The sequence below is a fragment of the Podarcis melisellensis genome (assembly GCF_964234715.1).
Source record: "Podarcis melisellensis genome assembly, chromosome: 7".
NCBI lineage: Eukaryota > Metazoa > Chordata > Lepidosauria > Squamata > Lacertidae > Podarcis > Podarcis melisellensis.
The window spans coordinates 77,177,956-77,195,892 of record NC_138539.1 but is presented as its reverse complement, the minus strand read 5'-3'; the positions used below and the strand labels follow the sequence as shown (position 1 = coordinate 77,195,892).

The 17,937-nt window shown below is 43.9% G+C and overlaps 1 long non-coding RNA gene across 1 annotated transcript in view; it reads right to left on the bottom strand.

The window, feature by feature from the left end:
* Positions 1-5,735, bottom strand: part of LOC309374307 — a 28,921-nt gene extending 23,186 nt beyond the window's left edge. Inside the window, exons 1-2 of the long non-coding RNA XR_014170508.1 lie at positions 5,633-5,735; positions 2,378-2,479 (exon numbers count right to left, since the gene is read on the bottom strand). This is a non-coding gene — a long non-coding RNA (uncharacterized lncRNA). The remainder of the gene's footprint in view (positions 1-2,377; positions 2,480-5,632) is intronic.
* Positions 5,736-17,937: the final 12,202 nt, after the last annotated feature.

The following is a 17,937-nucleotide window of genomic DNA, read 5'->3' as shown; positions in this document are numbered from 1 at the left end:
GTGGTAGGTTTGTTTGCATGTATGAGTTGTTGTGGACTATGTTGTAAATAAAGAAAATAATAATAATAATAATAATAATAATAATAATAATAATAATAATAATAGAATAGAATAATGAATTTAATAATGAATATATAATAATAATGAATTTAGAATTGTTATGTAAAACTTAATAAAATATTTTTTTTAAAAAAAAAAAGAGGTGGAGGGCAAGGTGCACAGAACTGGGGAGGCCCCTATGGAAAAGGCCCAGTTCTAACCTTAGAAGTGTTGTGGAACTTTGTCAGTTTCAGCTTCGATGTCTGGCAAAAAAAAAATGACCAGCTGACAGGTAGCAAATCAAAAAAGGATTTTTTTCTTGTACAAGAATGGTGCCTCATCCACCTTGTGGTACAGACAAGAGACCCCATTACAGGCAACAACCGATTTAGGCACGGCACCAAACTCAGAAGTGGCCCCAAAACGTTAGAAAGGCATCATGAAAAGGGGAAGGGCAGAGGCAGGGCAAGGGCAGAGAGGGGCTGAGTGGGGGCGGAACAGAGCAGAATGGGCATACATGTGCTTTGCCGATGTGAATGGAACCCCCTCACAAAATGAGGATTGCCTGTACAAGTTACACATAAAGGTAAAGGGACCCCTGACCATTAGGTCCAGTCGGCACCGACTCTGGGGTTGTGGCGCTCATCTCACTTTATTGGCCGAGGGAGCCGGCGTACAGCTTCCAGGTCATGTGGCCAGCATGACTAAGCCGCTTCTGGCGAACCAGAACAGCGCACAGAAACGCTGTTTACCTTCCCGCCGGAGCGGTACCTATTTATCTATTTGCACTTTGACATGCTTTCGAACTGCTAGGTTGGCAGGAGCAGGGACCGAGCAATGGGAGCTCACCCCGTTGTGGTGATTCAAGCTGCTGACCTTCTGACCAGCAAGTCCTAGGCTCTGTGGTTTAACCCACAGTGCCACCTGCGTCCCTATCTGCTCTACTTACAATGCTGCAAAATTCAAACCCTTGCTTCCAGATTCTCCAGTTCTCTGCAGCATTTTCTTCAAATAGCAGCTTTATTAGAGGCTTCAGCTGGCCCATTTTTCACTGCCTTATTTTCATTTTGTCTTTGCACACCATGTAGTATTTGCAAGATTACAAATGGTCCACAGAGACTGAATTAAAAGTAATAAACTTTACTTAGCAGTGTGCTGCTCCAAAGATATATACAAAACGGAAACTAGTCAAACACTTCATAGCTTCCTTTTTCTGCTGGTCTCACCTAGAACTGGTTCACCCCATACAACTACTATCTGGCTACCATTCTCTGACCACATCAATAGGGCTAGCCATTAAAAGAAAAATCCAGCATTTCTCATTCTCCTTCCAGTGCCCGCCCCAACCATTTTTCCACCTGAAGCTGATGGCAAAAGCTACACACATCCTGCTAGGTCCAAGATGTTTGCTGTAGCATTCAGATACAAATTCCTGTTGCAGCATACAGTTACTGACTCACACTTGTGTGCATGGAAGGGTTAACCTGAGCCCTGAGCTCAAGTTGCCATGGGTGGCTTAGACTAGCCTTTACTTCCTCCTTTCCTCCCTCTCTCGGCCCTTCCTCAAAGTAGCTGGAGCTGCCAGCTGCAAGGAAAATTGCATGAATGGAAAATCTCTCTTAATAGATATTTTTGCTGCCTGCATCTTAAGATTGCATGATTCTTTTGTAAGGAAACCAAGTTCTTTCTTTTGGAACACTTTCCCTCTTTATTTTTCTGCCTACGGATGAAGACTTATTTGCAGTAACTTTTGAAACTGTGAGTAAAATCTTCACTGATTTGCAAAGCAAATGTGCTCAGAGGGATTGTCATTGTGCTAACTCTACAACAAAAGAGTAAGACTCTTCCAAACCTCTCTCTCCTACCTTCATATATGCCTAATTCACAGTGTCCCCCTCCCGAGGGAGGCAGCTTCACCCTGATGCCCATCAAAGCCAGCCCCGGCTCTATCAGCTCAGCAATTGTGAATTATATTATTTCAGTATTCTTAAAAATAAAATAAAAAAGATGTGCAGAAGAAAGGTCAACGGGCTTCAAATCCAAGAAAGACTAGAGAGAGATTACAATAAAATGCAATACTTTCTATTCAATTTGTGGCAAGGCCTCAAGGCTGTAATCATCTATTTCAGTCTCTGGTGCACCAACCTTGCTGAACTGCTCAAGGATACCAAGAATTTGTGCAGCTTTTAAAGACATGGCTTTTAATTCATCAGGTATCTGAAACACAGTTGTCAGGAGACTTCTCTGTTAAGTGGGAAGTTTGATGTCTAATGGCGTCTTGTTTTTTTTGTTTCTTAAAAAGGCACCAAGAGACAGATCCACTTTGCATGCCAGTTACCGTGGGTGCAGTCTTCTTGAAAGCCTTTTCCGAACAGCTCAGGGGAGGCCAGAGACATTTAATTTAAAAGAGGCATGATCCCAGGTCCTAAAGAGCTCATCACTGGAATAAAAGACAGGCAAAACCCACTTGAGAGGGGGAAAACCAGAACAAAGGGAAGGAGTAAATTATGAAATTGTGTGTGTCTGTCTCTCTCTGTGTGTGTGTATGTAAAAATGGGTTAAAGACCGCTGGACGGTTAAGTCCAGTCAAAGGTGACTATAGGGTTGCAGCGTTCATCTCGCTTCAGGTCGAGGGAGCCGGCGTTTGTCCTCAGACAGCTTTCCAGGTCATGTGGCCAGCATGACTAAACTGCTTCTGATGCAACAGAACTCTGTGACAGAAACCAGAGCTCACGGAAACACCGTTTACCTTCCCACCACAGCAGTACCTATTTATCTACTTGCACTGGTGTGCTTTCTAACTGCTAGGTTGTCAGGATCTGGGACAGAGCAACGGGAGCTCACCCCGTCGCATGGATTCGAACTGCCGACCTTCTGATTGGCAAGCCCAGGAGGCTCAGTGGTTTAGACCACAGCACCACCAGTGTCCTGTGTGTGTGTGTGTGTGTGTGTGTGTGTGTGTGTGTGTGCATATATTTGCAGCAGTGGGCCTGTAAGGTGACAGTCCGGGCCCTACTATCGGGCAGACTGAGGTGGCTATTCAGGTGTAATGAAAAAACAGCAAATTCTTAGTCATTTTTCAATACATCGAGCCAACGTGTGTGTGTGTGTGTGTGTGTGTCACTTCAGCTACATACACATGTGCCCACATAGGCACTCCTCATCCATGTAATCTCCAGGCAATACTTAATTTCCCACTTCTTCAGGGAATGCATCATGGCAGCTGTTCAGTATACAGATAGTTCCAATACATTATTCTAAATGCATTATTTAAATGCATTAATTAAAGTCACTACTTGTAAAAGCGAGGCATATAGCCTATTGTGTGCATGCGTTTTTAAAAGAAAACCTTGTATTTCAGTTTATAAATCCTGATGGGCTTACTAACAACTTGAGGCTTCCCAGCCGAGGTAGTGACTATCGTTAGAATTTCCATCAATGCCATGGTATCTTTCTCATTTAATGTAACAAAAATTAGCCGTGGGCACGACAATAAATCCAGTTGTAAACAAGCAAACTGAGTAATTTTACATTAACTTGCATTCAGTTTCCTGGAATCCCATTAGTGGCACTGCTTGCTATAGTTGCTTGATGAAAGGAAGCCAGATACATCGAAATAAAAATGAAAAAATGAAAAATTGTAGTCCTAAATATGTGCCTATGCCCTTGCTCAAACCAATCAAGTTTTTCATCTGGTGTCCTCGCAGGTCTGGAAAGACCTACCTAGCAAATATGTTTCCTGTGATATCATCGGGTAATGCAGAATTTGCTCTCTTTCAAAATTACAAGTTGAGTTCAGCATTTTCTTTGGGGGTTTTTTTGTTGTTGTTTATAAAAACACCATTCATGGCTTGATTTAACCCCAGACCCAGTGCTACAACACCTTTTCAGTACCAGAGGTCTGTCTTGGGCCAAGTGTTCCTGGGCATGTGCCAAGGTCTCCCCCTGCAGCTATAAAGTGAGTACAACCAATCCCAACACATCTAAGATTAGAGAGGAAGGGCCCACCTTGCTGGTTGGAGCTCCAGCAACCTTCTACATGGCCTACGAAAAATGCAAAGACTAATATTAAAGAGGCATATGCACATACTTTTATCAGGGTCTTCTAGATTAAGGTGGGGGAACAGGTGGTCTTTGGACTACAACTCCCATAATTCCTCACTCCTGACCATGTTGGCTGGGCCAATGAAACATGGCGTCCAACAAACTGGGGGGGGGAGGGAAGTTGTTGGGTTCCCCATCCCTATTCTAGCTAGTCTGATTAATACTTGCAAGATGTACAAATGAGGATATCCACAAGTCGCAGTGCAGGAATTTATTCCTATTACAAATTTCAACAGAATTAGGGTGATAGCTAACCAAGCGCTGCTCAGAATAGATCCAGTGGATGGATGAATGCTACACACACATTCCTGTGCTGGTAAGATCTGCCAAAGCATCTTTTGCCTTCTCACCCCCAACCCACCCCAAAAGGCATTTGTTCAGATTGTTGCAAGGGAAGCAGGGAGGGGGTACTGATTGATCCATGGTCTGTTTGCAAGGTAAAGGTAAAGGGACCCCTGACCATTAGGTCCAGTTGTGACTGACTCTGCGGTTGTGGCGCTCATCTCGCTTTATTGGCCAAGGGAGCCGGCGTACAGCTTCCGGGTCATGTGGCCAGCATGACAAAGCCGCTACTGGCGAACCAGAGCAGTGCACAGAAACGCTGTTTACCTTCCCGCCAGAGAGGTACCTATTTATCTACTTGCATTTTGACATGCTTTTGAACTGTTAGGTTGGCAGGAGCAGGGACCGAGCAACGGGAGCTCACCCCGTCATGGGGATTCGAACAGCCGACCTTCTGATCGGCAAGTCCTAGGCTCTGTGGTTTAACCCATAGCGCCACCCACGCCCCTGTTTGTAGTTGATACTAATAAAGGGGGACTCCCCTGGGAGCCTGGAGTTTTCTGGTCTTATTTTTCTTGGGGAAAATAAATAAAACCTATAAAAGTTGGGGGATGGGGAGAATAGGTCCAGTGAAATCATTGGCTACTGTCCATGGACTTAAATTAGTCTAACGAGCATCATAGTAGCGGACAGTAATACCAAGACATATCCATACTGAGAGGGAACAGCTCAGTGTCTAAAACCAATTAAATTCAATAGGAGTGCAAAGGGTTGTCTTCATTTGGATCATGTAACTGCAGTGTAGTGTAGTGTAGTGCTACTACAACTCTTCAGAACAGCCCTGAAGGCCTACTTATTTTCACTGACTTATCCATGAGTGACTCTATCTTGCTATTGAGGTCTTTTGGATTGGTAGCCATGGGGAATTTTTTTTTTTTAATCCAAGAGTGATATGCTCTTACTGTTGGCTTTCTTAATGTGTGTTTTATGAGAGGTTTTGTATTGTATTCTCTTACCATTGGAGCTGTATTTTATCTGTTATTTTTACATAAGCAGTCTTGAGTAAGTTTCACTCATAAAGGCAGCCTTGAAATGTTTTTTAATAAACAAATTATATGCAGACAATTTCCCCAAAGGAAATAAGATCTAATGGAGTCCAATTGCTATTAGACAGCAACCATCCCATTGCCGCCATCATATAACTCACTTACCCAAGGTAAACAGAATTGTTCTCTTAATTGTCATTGTTGATATCTGCCTGTATCTTAGCTGTAGATATTGAGGTCTGTAAAACTCTGTATGAGTTATAGTTCATATAAACACTTTCACTGTATGTGTCATTGAGGCTAGGCTTATTGTGAGGTCACTATAGCCTTATTGTGAGGTCACTGTGACCTCATCTCAACAGTGCTCAATTGAAAAATCAAAGACTCATCTTAAACATCTGCTTTTCAGCTCTGCCCCACCTTAACTGCAGCAGTAGAACAGTATATGGTCATATATTATTGACTGAACTATAAAATGAGACAAAGCACATGTTTTGGAGGCCATTGGGATGGTGGAGGAAATTACTTCCCCGTGGCAAAGCATCCTGCCTTGGTAAAGAATAAATAAGTGATATTTATGAGGAAGATTTTGTGTTCTAAGATGGAGATCTGTTGTAGGCAATAAGGAATTTGGTGATGTTCCCTGGTGTAGTTGAGTAGGAATTTCAAGACAACCAGAGCAAAAAGAGTTGATTGGTCTTGTTTCACTTTCAGTGCATTGTGTTGACAGTTTTAGGCTTGTGTATCCACCTTGGAGTAAGTTCTATCTTCAATGGTGCTTCTGTAAGCTCTAAACATAGGTGGCCCCCTCTGTTGGCAGATCTGGGATGCTATTAAGACCATTCTTACCAGTCCCCACCAGTCACAACCCACCAGGATGTTCTCCTATGCAGATCTCTAGGAGCTGCACCCAAGAACCTAATCTTAAATAATATGAGAGTGTACATAACCTCATATTGTGTACATAAACGGCGTTTCCATGTGCGGCTCTGGCTCGCCAGAGCAGCGATGTCACGCTGGCCACGTGACCCGGAAGTGTCTCCGGACAGCGCTGGCCCCTGGCCTCTTGAGTGAGATGGGCGCACAACCCCAGAGTCTGTCAAGACTGGCCCTTACGGGCAGGGGTACCTTTACCTTTACCTTTTACATAACCTCTGGTCTCATGCAGATGCAATTCGTATTTCAGCATACAAGGGACTCATAATCAAGATCCTTTAACCCAAGAAGCCATTTCTCAACCATCCTGAGCATGAAAAGAGGTGGCAAAAGTGACGTGATTTTCCCGTCCTTCTCAATACAGTGGTACCTCGGGTTACATACGCTTCAGGTTACATACGCTTCAGGTTACAGACTCCGCTAACCTAGAAATAGTGCTTCAGGTTAAGAACGCTGCTTCAGGATGAGAACAGAAATCATGCTTTGGCGGCGTGGCGGCAGCCCCCTTAGCTAAAGTGGTGCTTCAGGTTCAGAACAGTTTCAGGTTAAGAACGGACCTCCGGAATGAATTAAGTACTTAACCAGAGGTACCACTGTATACAGTTATGTGTGGATGAAATCCCATTAGTGATCTTAAGCATAGAAGTCAGGATTCCTGCAGCATTGACTCATAAAACTAATTCCTGGCCTCTCTAACAATTCATCTCAGAGTCCGTCTTAAAAAGCATGTTGCTGTGAACTGAAAACATCATTTGGTATGAACTAGTTAACCAGGGATAGCTAAAAAGAATGGAGTATTTGCAGGCAACCCTTTTTCATAGAGGTGCTTTCCTCCTTGCATGACAAGCAAAAAAAAAGCCACACGGCAAAACCGCCATAGAAGGTCCATGAATGGTTACATTTATCACCATTTGCTCTTCTCATTACAGTCTCTGTCAGAAGCATAGATTCATGCAGAGCCATTTTCTGCTCTCATTAGAACCCTTAAGACACCCAAACGAGGCATAGCATTGTGGCTTTTTAATACCTTCTGGCTGGAGAAATGCAAGGCAGTCTGTAAAAGAGATTCTGACCTTTTCATTATTCTGTAATTTGGAGAACCATCCATGCTCTCCCTTGTTTACAGTTCAACTAACCCGGGTAGAACAGCTGCAGTGTACAAAGGTCAGAGCCAAACAAGCTGAATGCAATCTGTCTGTGTGTATCCAGGGCAAAAAATATATATCCCCCCCCCCCAGTAAAAGTGAAATACCCGCTATACAGTGGAAACTTTCCTGATCCTTTATGAAATGTGCCACAGCTGGATGGACAGGCAAACCTCAGGATGATAGGATTCCTCCCATTGGTTAAAGGACTGTGTCCAAACACATTCATCCAAGGGACCTGGGAAGTGAAGGGTTACCTCTGACCTTAACAATGGAGGAGAAGATTGAGATGGGCTGCACACATATCTCCTAATGCTTCCCCCAATCCATCTACTCACCTTCCTTCCCAGCCTGCAAGAATGACCGCTCCCCGCTTAAAACGGGGGGTGCCCTTTGCGTGGACGCGTGCAGCCCCTAGATCTGGAGCGGCTCCAACAGCATAGGCTTGGCTTTGCCTTCCCTCAGGTGGGATACCTGGAGGTCTCCGCCTACCTCAGTCAGTTGTCCAATCCCACCTGGGGGAAGCGTTGCCAAGGAGACCAGGCCAGGTAGGGGAGGGATTACCTGCCCACACAACAGAGGGAGGATCTTACCTGGGAATTCTCACTTGGCTCCAGAGCTTCTCCCACCCTACCCACCCTCAGTTAATGTCTCATTTTGCAGGTTAATTTTTCCTCACAGGTTTTGCAGGTTAACTTTTCTTCACAGGTATGCAGGCGCTGCTACGTTAAGGTCGCTGTTAAAGGGCCGGAAAGGAATTTCCCTGCATTGGCAGGTTTCGCCTTTCCCGTAGCAAAACGTCACAACTTTGGCGGTATCAGGCCTTGGGCGAAATCCTTTTGTCCATCTTCCTCTTTGCGGTGGCGATACCAGGGTTCCCCGTTAAAGGGGTTTTCTGAAGGGAGGCTTTGACCGCACGCCGAAAAGTCGTCATTGCTCTCCCCTGCGGCAGCGGCATAAAGGGGGCGGCTATCTCTGCTTGAGCATATGTTCTCCAGAGCCAGCCCATCCCCCCCCACACACACTGGATAACCCTGATGCACCCTAGGTCCCCGGCTGGGGACTGGGGAGGGAGAACGCCCAATGCCTGAGCCAAGGTCTACCCACATTTGAAATTTAATAAAGTTGTGGCCAATTTAATCCCATAGCACGTTGTCTTGAGTCATTATTCCACATGACAGGGGGACCGCGCGGGATCTGGGGACACCGCCTGTCCACGCAAAAGAGCAATGGAGATGGACCAGGAAAGGAATGAACCAGAAAGCTGCCAGTGATGGTTTTATAAACTTTCTTGCTCTGCTGTTAACATTCAAGCAAAGATAGGGCAGTCTAGGTGGCAACCTGACAACCCTACCAGTCATTGGTCATTGTATTTACACATTTGGATAGCGATCAGAGAAGATAAATCCCACCTCCGACTCCATTATGTGCCCACTTGGCCACACCACACAAGATCCAGAAGTTGCAGTGATACTGAGCCACTTTCTAATTTGTGTCTCGGTTTTAATAGAAATTCACAACTCTTCCAGTCAAACGAATTGGAAACTAATCAAGCCCCCTTTCCAGAGTCTGCCTTCTTTCTTTCTCCTTTTTTCCTAAATGACCAGAACATTCTTCAGGAGGAAATGGATGGCTTCATGAACTGGAGCAAAACAATTTAAATTCTAATGGAAAGGTGTAGCTGAAGGAACCTTGCCAGCTCTTCCACTATTTAAGCACTGGTTTTCAGCAGCTTGGGGTCCCGCGGCCTCATTTTTCACCCTCCTGCGTATCTCAGCCCTCTCCCTCACCCCTTCTCAATTCTAATGATGTGGAACCTCTGGTTACCATGGAGGAGCCTAGCTACACATGACATCTATCACATTTGGCATCTCCAGGCTTTGACGGTTTGGAATTCTGAAGGTGCCCCCTGAACAGTCAGCTCTTGAGGAAAGCTTGGAGGTGTTTGCCTTGATGTCACACTGAGAGAGAAGGAAAAGCTGCTGGCCTATCTCTTATCTCGCTCTGCTAATTTCCCCCAGCTATTGAGAAACAGGGGAAATTAACAATGCATGTTAGCAGCAGATAAAAGCCCATAGGCCAGCAGCTGTTCCTTCCTTCACAGCATGACACCAAGATGAATACCACCAAAGTTTCCACCAGTGTTGACTGACAGAAGTGAGGGCGCTTTCGTAATTGTGACAATTTCCAGGAAGGTAGCCATGTTAGTCTGCTGCAGCCAAAACAATGAAAAGTCTGGTCTAGGAAAACTGATGTCATAATACATTTGTTGACCTTTAAGGTGCCATAAGACTCCCTTTCCTTTTGGATGGTGAGTGTAACATGTAGCCAGGCTCTTATGGCAGCTTGTTTACAAAGGACGGATATGAAGCTACAAAGGGATTCTAGGAACAGGAGGGGAGAAAGGTCACTAAATCACTAAATCACAAATCAAACACTCACAGCAACAACTATCTGAATTTCAATGGCATATTCCAAACTCTTAGTGGCAGCAAATATGCCTATGGGGCATTGAGAGGGTTGAAATGGCAATACAAGGGAAATGTCATAGACGTTATTCCAAACTAACACATACTAGCTGATCGTCAGCACTGATCCAAATGCTGGATTTTCAGTCGATTCCTTTCCTCACTTCTCAATTTCTCTACAAGCTCCACGTTCTTTGATGCTTCAAGTGCCATTTTCATTCCAACCTCAACTGCGTCAGAACCTTCACGCATTGGGCGGGCTCCCTTCAAATCTGATCCCCATGATTATCTGAGGATTACAGACTGAAGATGTTTGGGGAGCTCAAACTTTTGTTACGATTGGCTAGCAAATCATTACGCTAGAAATATCAAGATGAGAAACATCTGCTGATCTTGGTTGACTTACAGCATGAGTCCAAGTCACAAGCGCAGTTTTAGATGCTCATTTTGAGAAGCAATAGTAATCTATCAATGTCCTGTATAGGATATTACCTCGAGATTAACTGCTTGTGTTCAAGAATGATCCAAAAGGAGAACAGTCAGAAAGAACAAATGACCTATTTACACGAGATGGCACTGAAATGGTTGGCCAAATTAAGAAATTTAACCCCACTGGCATTCAAAAGAATTTACCCTCAGCCCCGCTCTTGGGTTTTGTGCACTAGGGAATCATAGAACAGCAAAACTAGAAATAGGATTTTAACTAGGGCAGGAGTGGCGAACCTTTTACAAATGAAGGGCCAGATTCCATTCCAGGCAACCTTTCAGGGACCACATGCTCATGGTAAGCAGGTCCAGAGGTAAAAAGCGGGCAGGACAATGAAATTATTTTTCCCTTTGTACAGTAGGCTAGTTTTTACGCAGACTGCTTTTTTGCAACCATCTCTATCCTTCACCCAGGCAAACAAGAACGATTATCAGCATTCAAGAGCCCATTATAGCAGGTGGGGGAAACAGTCAAGGAAGCTGATGAGGGGTTTGGCCTGAGGAAATCCCAGGGTCCAAATAGATAGAGCTGGAGGGATGTATTTGACCCCTCCAGGCCTGAGTTTCCTCACCCCTGGACTTGGGGAATATGGGGGCAGGGGGGAATATCTTGGAGAAGTCTGACAGGCAGACTTTGAATATAAAACAATCAGCATGTTTGCTATGAATTTCCCTGTGATCAATTACTGAATACTGTTATGAGTGAAGATGAAAGAGATTGCCTTTGGAGACAGGCAGCACAAAGGCCCCCAGGCTACAGAAGATCCCTAGGTGCCCAGGGGATCTTTATCAGGAGCTGAAGACAGTTCCCTAGATAGCAAACATTACTTAGACTGGTCTAAGTTTGCCTCTGTGTTTGACTGACTACAAGTGGATTGAAGAGCACATCAAGGTTTTGCACACTGGTTTCTTAAAATTTAAGTAAGCAGACCTATGATTTATTCATTTGCTTCGGGGGGGGGGGAGTTAAATTTGAATGCATGTTTGGATCCCATTGTTATCAATAAAAAACTGGCTCTTATTTATTTATTACTGATAAAAACAAGATCCAAACATTAAAATTGTTTATTTTAATGTTATTTTAATGACAAAAAGTTTAGGAAGACCAATACCAAGGGCAGCTCATGGCTGTTAATGTGCAAATCGGCCACATATAAATTAATATAAAATCCCTTAATTTCACATATGCACTCATGGGGAGCGGCCGCCGAGACCACATAACACCGGTCTTGAAAGACCTACATTGGCTCCCAGTACGTTTCCGAACACAATTCAAAGTGTTGGTGTTGACCTTTAAAGCAATAAACAGCCTCGGCCCAGTATATCTGAAGGAGTGTCTCCACCCCCATCATTCAGCCTGGACACTGAGGTCCAGCGCCGAGGGCCTTCTGGCGGTTCCCTCATTGTGAGAAGCAAAACTACAGGGAACCAGGCAGAGGGCCTTCTTGGGAGTGGCGCCCGCCCTGTGGAACGCCCTCCCATCAGATGTCAAAGAGATAAACAACTACCTGACATTCAGAAGACATCTTAAGGCAGCCCTGTTCAGGGAAGTTTTTAATGTGTGACATCTTAGTGTATTTTTTGTCTTTGTGGGAGCCGCCCAGAGTGGCTGGGGAAACCCAACCAGATTGGCGGGGTACAAATAAATTATTATTATTATTATTATTATTATTATTATTATTATTATTATTATTATATAATCATCATGGGGTTTGAACTGGCAGTGTCTGATTAAACAGGAGTGGGTAACTGGATCTGGCCAGTGGATCTGGCCAGGTTTGGCACCCTCCTGTCAGCCATCTGATATCACAATGACACCAGGTGACTTTTTATATCCCTGAGGGCAACATACCCGAAATTCAGTACATTACAGAAAATGGCTACTCTGGCTGGAGCTGATGGAAGTTACAGACTAAAACATCTGGTTGGTGAAAGCTGTCCTAAGCGTTTAGCCAGCACTAAGCAAGCAGTTGAATGGGAATTTCAGTGTCCACAAACAGGTACAGATTTTTTCCCCCCTCAGGGTTCTCTGGGCATTTTCTGCCCATCCTGCTTGAACACGCATGCAGACAACAACCCATTTTATGTACGTGAGGCACATCACGGACTTCAACTGTGTGGTGTTTGGAAAACCTATGAAATAATCTTAAAATGCCCATAAAAAGCTCTCCTTTGCCATGTTCAAACTTGTGTTAGACCATTGCCTTTAGTGCAGATTAGTTATCTTGTTAGGCTATCTAGTGTTTGTTCATAATCAAAAGACGGAACATCTTTTATGTTGATTTGCTGCTCAAGTCTGAGAATGTGCCCTGCACTTTTAACTATCCCAGAAATCAATAAGTCATTGAAATGATGATTGCTTTAAGGGCTGTTTGGAGTCCTGAAACAGGTTTTACATTGCCTCTGTTATTGCTTCCTGAATAAGACTCCCATCTTACACCCCTAAAACTATTAGGTCTTCAGACCTCCTGAACAGCCTCTGAATGACAATAACAGGGCTTTTCTTTCAAAATAAGAGACTATAAAAAGACCCGAGAAATTTTCTTTGAAAGTATTTTCTAGATTCCATGTCCTCCCCCTCCCCCTTATGTGAAGCTAGTAAAACTTGAGTACATAAGAATTAAATATATTTGCATGGACAGGCGGCGCCCCCCCCCCACACCGCCATGTGGAATAACGACTCAAGACAACATGTTATGGGATTAAATTGGCCACAACTTTATTAAATTTCAGATGTGGGTAGACCTTGGCTCAGGCATTGGGCGTTATCCCTCCCCAGTCCCCAGCCAGGGACCTAGGGAACATCAGGGTTATCCAGTATGGGGGGGATGGGCGGGTTCTGGAGAACATATGTTCAAGCAGAGATAGCTGCCCCCGTTATGCCGCCGTCGCAGGGAGAGAGCAATGATGACCTCTCGGCTTATGGTCAGAGCCTCCCCTCAGAAACCCCTTTAACGGGGAACCCTGGTAGAGGAAGATAGACTAAAGGATTCTACCCAAGGCCTCATACCGCCAAAGTTGTGACGTTTTGCTACAGGAAAGGCAAAACCTGCCAATGCAGGGGAATTCCTTTCCAGCCCTTCAACAGCGACCTTGACATAGCAGCACCCGCGTACCTGTGAAGAAAAGTTAACCTGCAAAATAAGACTTAACTGAGGGTGGGTAGGGTGAGAGAAGCTCTGGAGCCAAGTGAGGATTCCCAGGTAAGAACCTCCCTCTATTGTGTGGGCAGGTAGTATCTCCCCTACCTGGCCTGATCTCCTTGGCAACACTTCCCCCAGATGGGATTGGACAACTGACTGAGGTAGGTGGAGACCTCCAGGTATCCCACCTGGGGGAAGGCAAATCCAAGCCTGTGCTGATGGAGCTGCTCCAGATCCAGGTGTTGCGCGCGTCCATGCAAAGGGTGCCCCCGTTTTATGCAGTCATTGCAGATAAATTTAGGCTAACCAATTTACTTAATTCTAATTTCAAGGCAGATAAGTGGGCAGTTTCTTGCACAGAGGGCCCAGAAAATGGTTCAAAGGCACACACCAGATGAAGCTAAGTAGTTCATGGTCATGTAAACAGCCCAGATATGAGAAATATGCAGAAATTCTTCTTGGAAGAACAATATTGTCTAATAAATAAAAACATTGCCTCTGTTTCCAAAGTTCAGGGTGCAAGTTCCATTTCTTCTGTAGCCAAACAGAACCACCCGTGTTGAAGAAGGAGATATTAGCAGGCTCAGGGGAAACATAAGATTTGTGGAATGATAAACAGTTTTATGGGGGAAGCCCAAAAACAAGATCTGAGGGCCACGACACTCTTTCCCACTTGTAGTTGCCAGAAATGGGCATTCAAAAACATACTGCCTCCAACAATTGAGACAGAACAGAGTCATCATGACTACTAGCAACTGACGGCCTTATCCTCTAATAATTTCTCTAGTCTTCTTTGAAAGTCATCCAAGTCCATGGCCATCACTATCTCTTGTGTATGGTAGAAGGATCTGACCGTGCCAGTTCTCTCAGTTCCTCATTTTACCAATACTAAATTCAGGTCATATATACATATTTCTTAAATTTTCTGTTTTACAATTTCAAATACTCATTTTACAATCCTTAAGATATCGATAACTTCCCTTCTCTTTCCATGGTTCATTTTGCATATCATAAATCCCTGCATATTTTACAAAAACTATACCATTCAGTATTCCATTATTGCATCCATCAAAACTTGTTTACACTGTTGAATTTATCTTAATGCTGCCAACTTTTTCAGCTGTACACAATTTCCCCCCATATATTCAATAAACATTTTCCAATCTTCTCTAAATGTATGTTCCTCTTTTTCTATATGTTGTCTGGAAGCTGTGCATATTCTGTCAGCTTAAGTTGCCATTCTTCTTGGGTTGGGACATCACTCATTTTTCTTTTGGGTGCTAACAAAACATTGGCCGCAATAGTGGCATACATAAATAACCCTTTCCTTTCTTTTTTTGACACCTGGGAATTTCAGCCTGAATTATCCCCAACAAAAAGGACTCTGTTTTTTTTGGGAAAATACTTTTAAACATTTTTTTCCCCAATTGATTATGGATTATTTCCCAATACTCTTTTACCCTTTTACAAGTCCACCACATGTGAAAGAACGTTCCCTCAACCTCTTTGCATCTCCAGCGCTTATCTGATTCATCTTATACATCTTAGCAAGCCTACTCAGAGTTGAATACCATCTTAAATTCAGGTCATATTTTTAAAGCAACTTGCTAAATGAATAAATAAAATTCTTCAGCCCTTTGGTGCGAATTTCTCCCAATAAACACATTTCTGTATGTAATTTGGATTAATGTGCACATTTCTGCAAACAGTTTCATCTAAAATATGCACATTTGTATGTTATTTTCACTAGCATATAATTCTTATGCATGTTTTTATGGGATGTATACAATTTGGCAAACTTGGTTTCATCAGAGAACCACATTGCAAAATTGGGATTTGTGTTACTTTCGAAGGATGGCTGGGTTTAGGTTATTACATCATGTCAGAAATTTGGTAGATTTGCCTTTTAAATGCACATCAAAACATATTTCTACCCCATCACTAGTTGGGGAATTGAATTCTATAGTTTAACTGTGTGGGATAAGGAATTTGCCAATGACAACTAAATCCACTATAATCCTGTAATTTAAATGTTCCAAAGAGTTGTCCTAGGAAGCTTTATTTGGTAGGAAAATATTTGTGAGTAAGCATAAAAATAATACAACCCTTTGACCCTATAGATTGGATATTGATAACCGCTGGTTAAACCCTTCAGCTGTTACAGAGCACAAAAATAGCATCAGGAAGAAAATTCCAATCCACGTTGTCAAACCCCACACCCAATTTCAAATACAGTTTAAAAGGGTATTTCATCAGTGGCTTTCATAATGCATGATTAGCACGGGAAATCTTCTTTCACCTTGAAAGATGCAAGGCTTCATCTCCCAGGGAAAGAGGGAAAGAAAAAGGCAGAGCCTCTTCCTAAGGCTACATTGTTCTCCTGCCTAAGGACAGAAATGATTTTTTATCATTCTACAATAGATGTGTGTAGTTAGATCAAAGATTGGAGCGGCTGAGCTCTTCCCCCGCGAATGCTTTGCAGTTCAGAGTCTCAGCCTGGGGCCAGCGCCACGTGGTTTCCTTTGCTCTTTCGAGAGGCAAGGAGATTTCTAAAAAGATTCCAAACAAACATGAAACATGCAAGTGCAAAAAACCCAAAAAAACCCTCAGTGTTGCTGCTGTTTCCTCATCAACTTTGTATAGTTAAATTGCAGAGGTATTCAAACAGTTCCGCTGGCGGCGGGCGGGGGCCCTGTTGTTTGCCGTATATTATACCGCAAACTTTCCTTTTAAAAGCATTGCTCCCCCATCAGCACACCACTGTGATATCGTCTAATCTGCTCTGTAGTGCTACAAGGCAAAGTTGGTTTCCCACGCTACCTTTCTTTCTTTTGTTTTTAGCATTTTGTATTCCTACATGTCCAAGAGGAAAGAAACAAGGCGAGAATGGCCACTTAGCTTGCAGCCGTTGGTGCTGGCTCCCTGGGGCACCTGAGCACCCACAAAATTTCCCACGAAGGGACCAGGTATTGACAAATTTCAGCACCAGGACCATGCACGCTGCATGGCACCCATGGCCCCAGGAACCCACAGTCATATTGGCAACACCTATTTGGTGTTTCACAGCTTTCGGACTAGTTGCAGGACCTTAGCCAGACCTAGCAGAGTACATGCAGAATCCACGGAAGCAATTGGCAACTTGGCTGCAGACAGGATAGACGAAGCAGGAACCAGGAACTTATAGTTAGGTGTTTATTATATACAGTGGACTATTTACAGGAACAGAACACAGATCTTTAGCTAGCTCTCTCTGACACGACTCACAACTCCTACACTGACACAGAACTCTGAACCTCTGAACTCACATATTCCAGTTAGTACGCCATTAATTATCACTCCCTTGAGAGAGCTTGACCAATCAGGGAGCTGTCTGCATGTCTCTGTTATCACCAGGCAGACTTACTCCTTCAGATTGCCTTCTGGCTGGCTGCCAAATCTTAATTGACTCTGTGTGAGTAGCTGCACGTACACAGTTTCCCAACAAGTCAGGGCCAAGCTGACACTCCTGCTTGCAGCTCTGGGCAGGTGGTGGTTGTAGCCTGGTGTGGGCTCTGGCACACATCCGGATTTGGTACGGTGAGGGTGCCACTTCCTCTTCCACCGGCCATACTGACTGCTGGCGTTCCCCTGTGATTGTAGCCAGCTTGGGGACATGACCTGAGGAGCGGACCAGAGGGAAGACTTCACCCCCCCCCCAGCTTTCCTCTACGTATATTATATCACCGGGCAATGCTCTGCAAAGATATGCATATTAGGCAGAATCACATTACAGTGGTACCCGGGTTAAGAACTTAATTCGTTCTGGAGGTCCGTTCTTAACCTGAAACTGTTCTTAACCTGAAGCACCACTTTAGCTAATGGGGCCTCCTGTTACCGCCACGCTGCTGCTGCATGATTTCTGTCCTCATCCTGAAGCAAAGTTCTTAACCAGAGGTACTATTTCTGGGTTAGCGGAGTCTATAACCTGAAGCATCTGTAACCTGAAGCATCTGTAACGCAAGGTACCACTGTACAAACATGTGTATATTAGGTTAAATTTTCACGAGGACTTTTTTTTCAATAAGAAAATGTGCAAACTGATGTGGAAGTGTTGAGAACCAAATTTAAGGTTGGAAAAATGTTTAAACCAAGAGAACCCAAAATTGATAGTTTCGCCTGTCTCTACCTTCTTTAGATTGCCCACCAAAAAGATGATGGTGCCTCGGGAAGAAAATCAACCTGAAAGTGTCCCCAGGGTAAAAATAGATAAAGTGGGACCCCAAATCCTTTACATGTGGTAGACATCTCA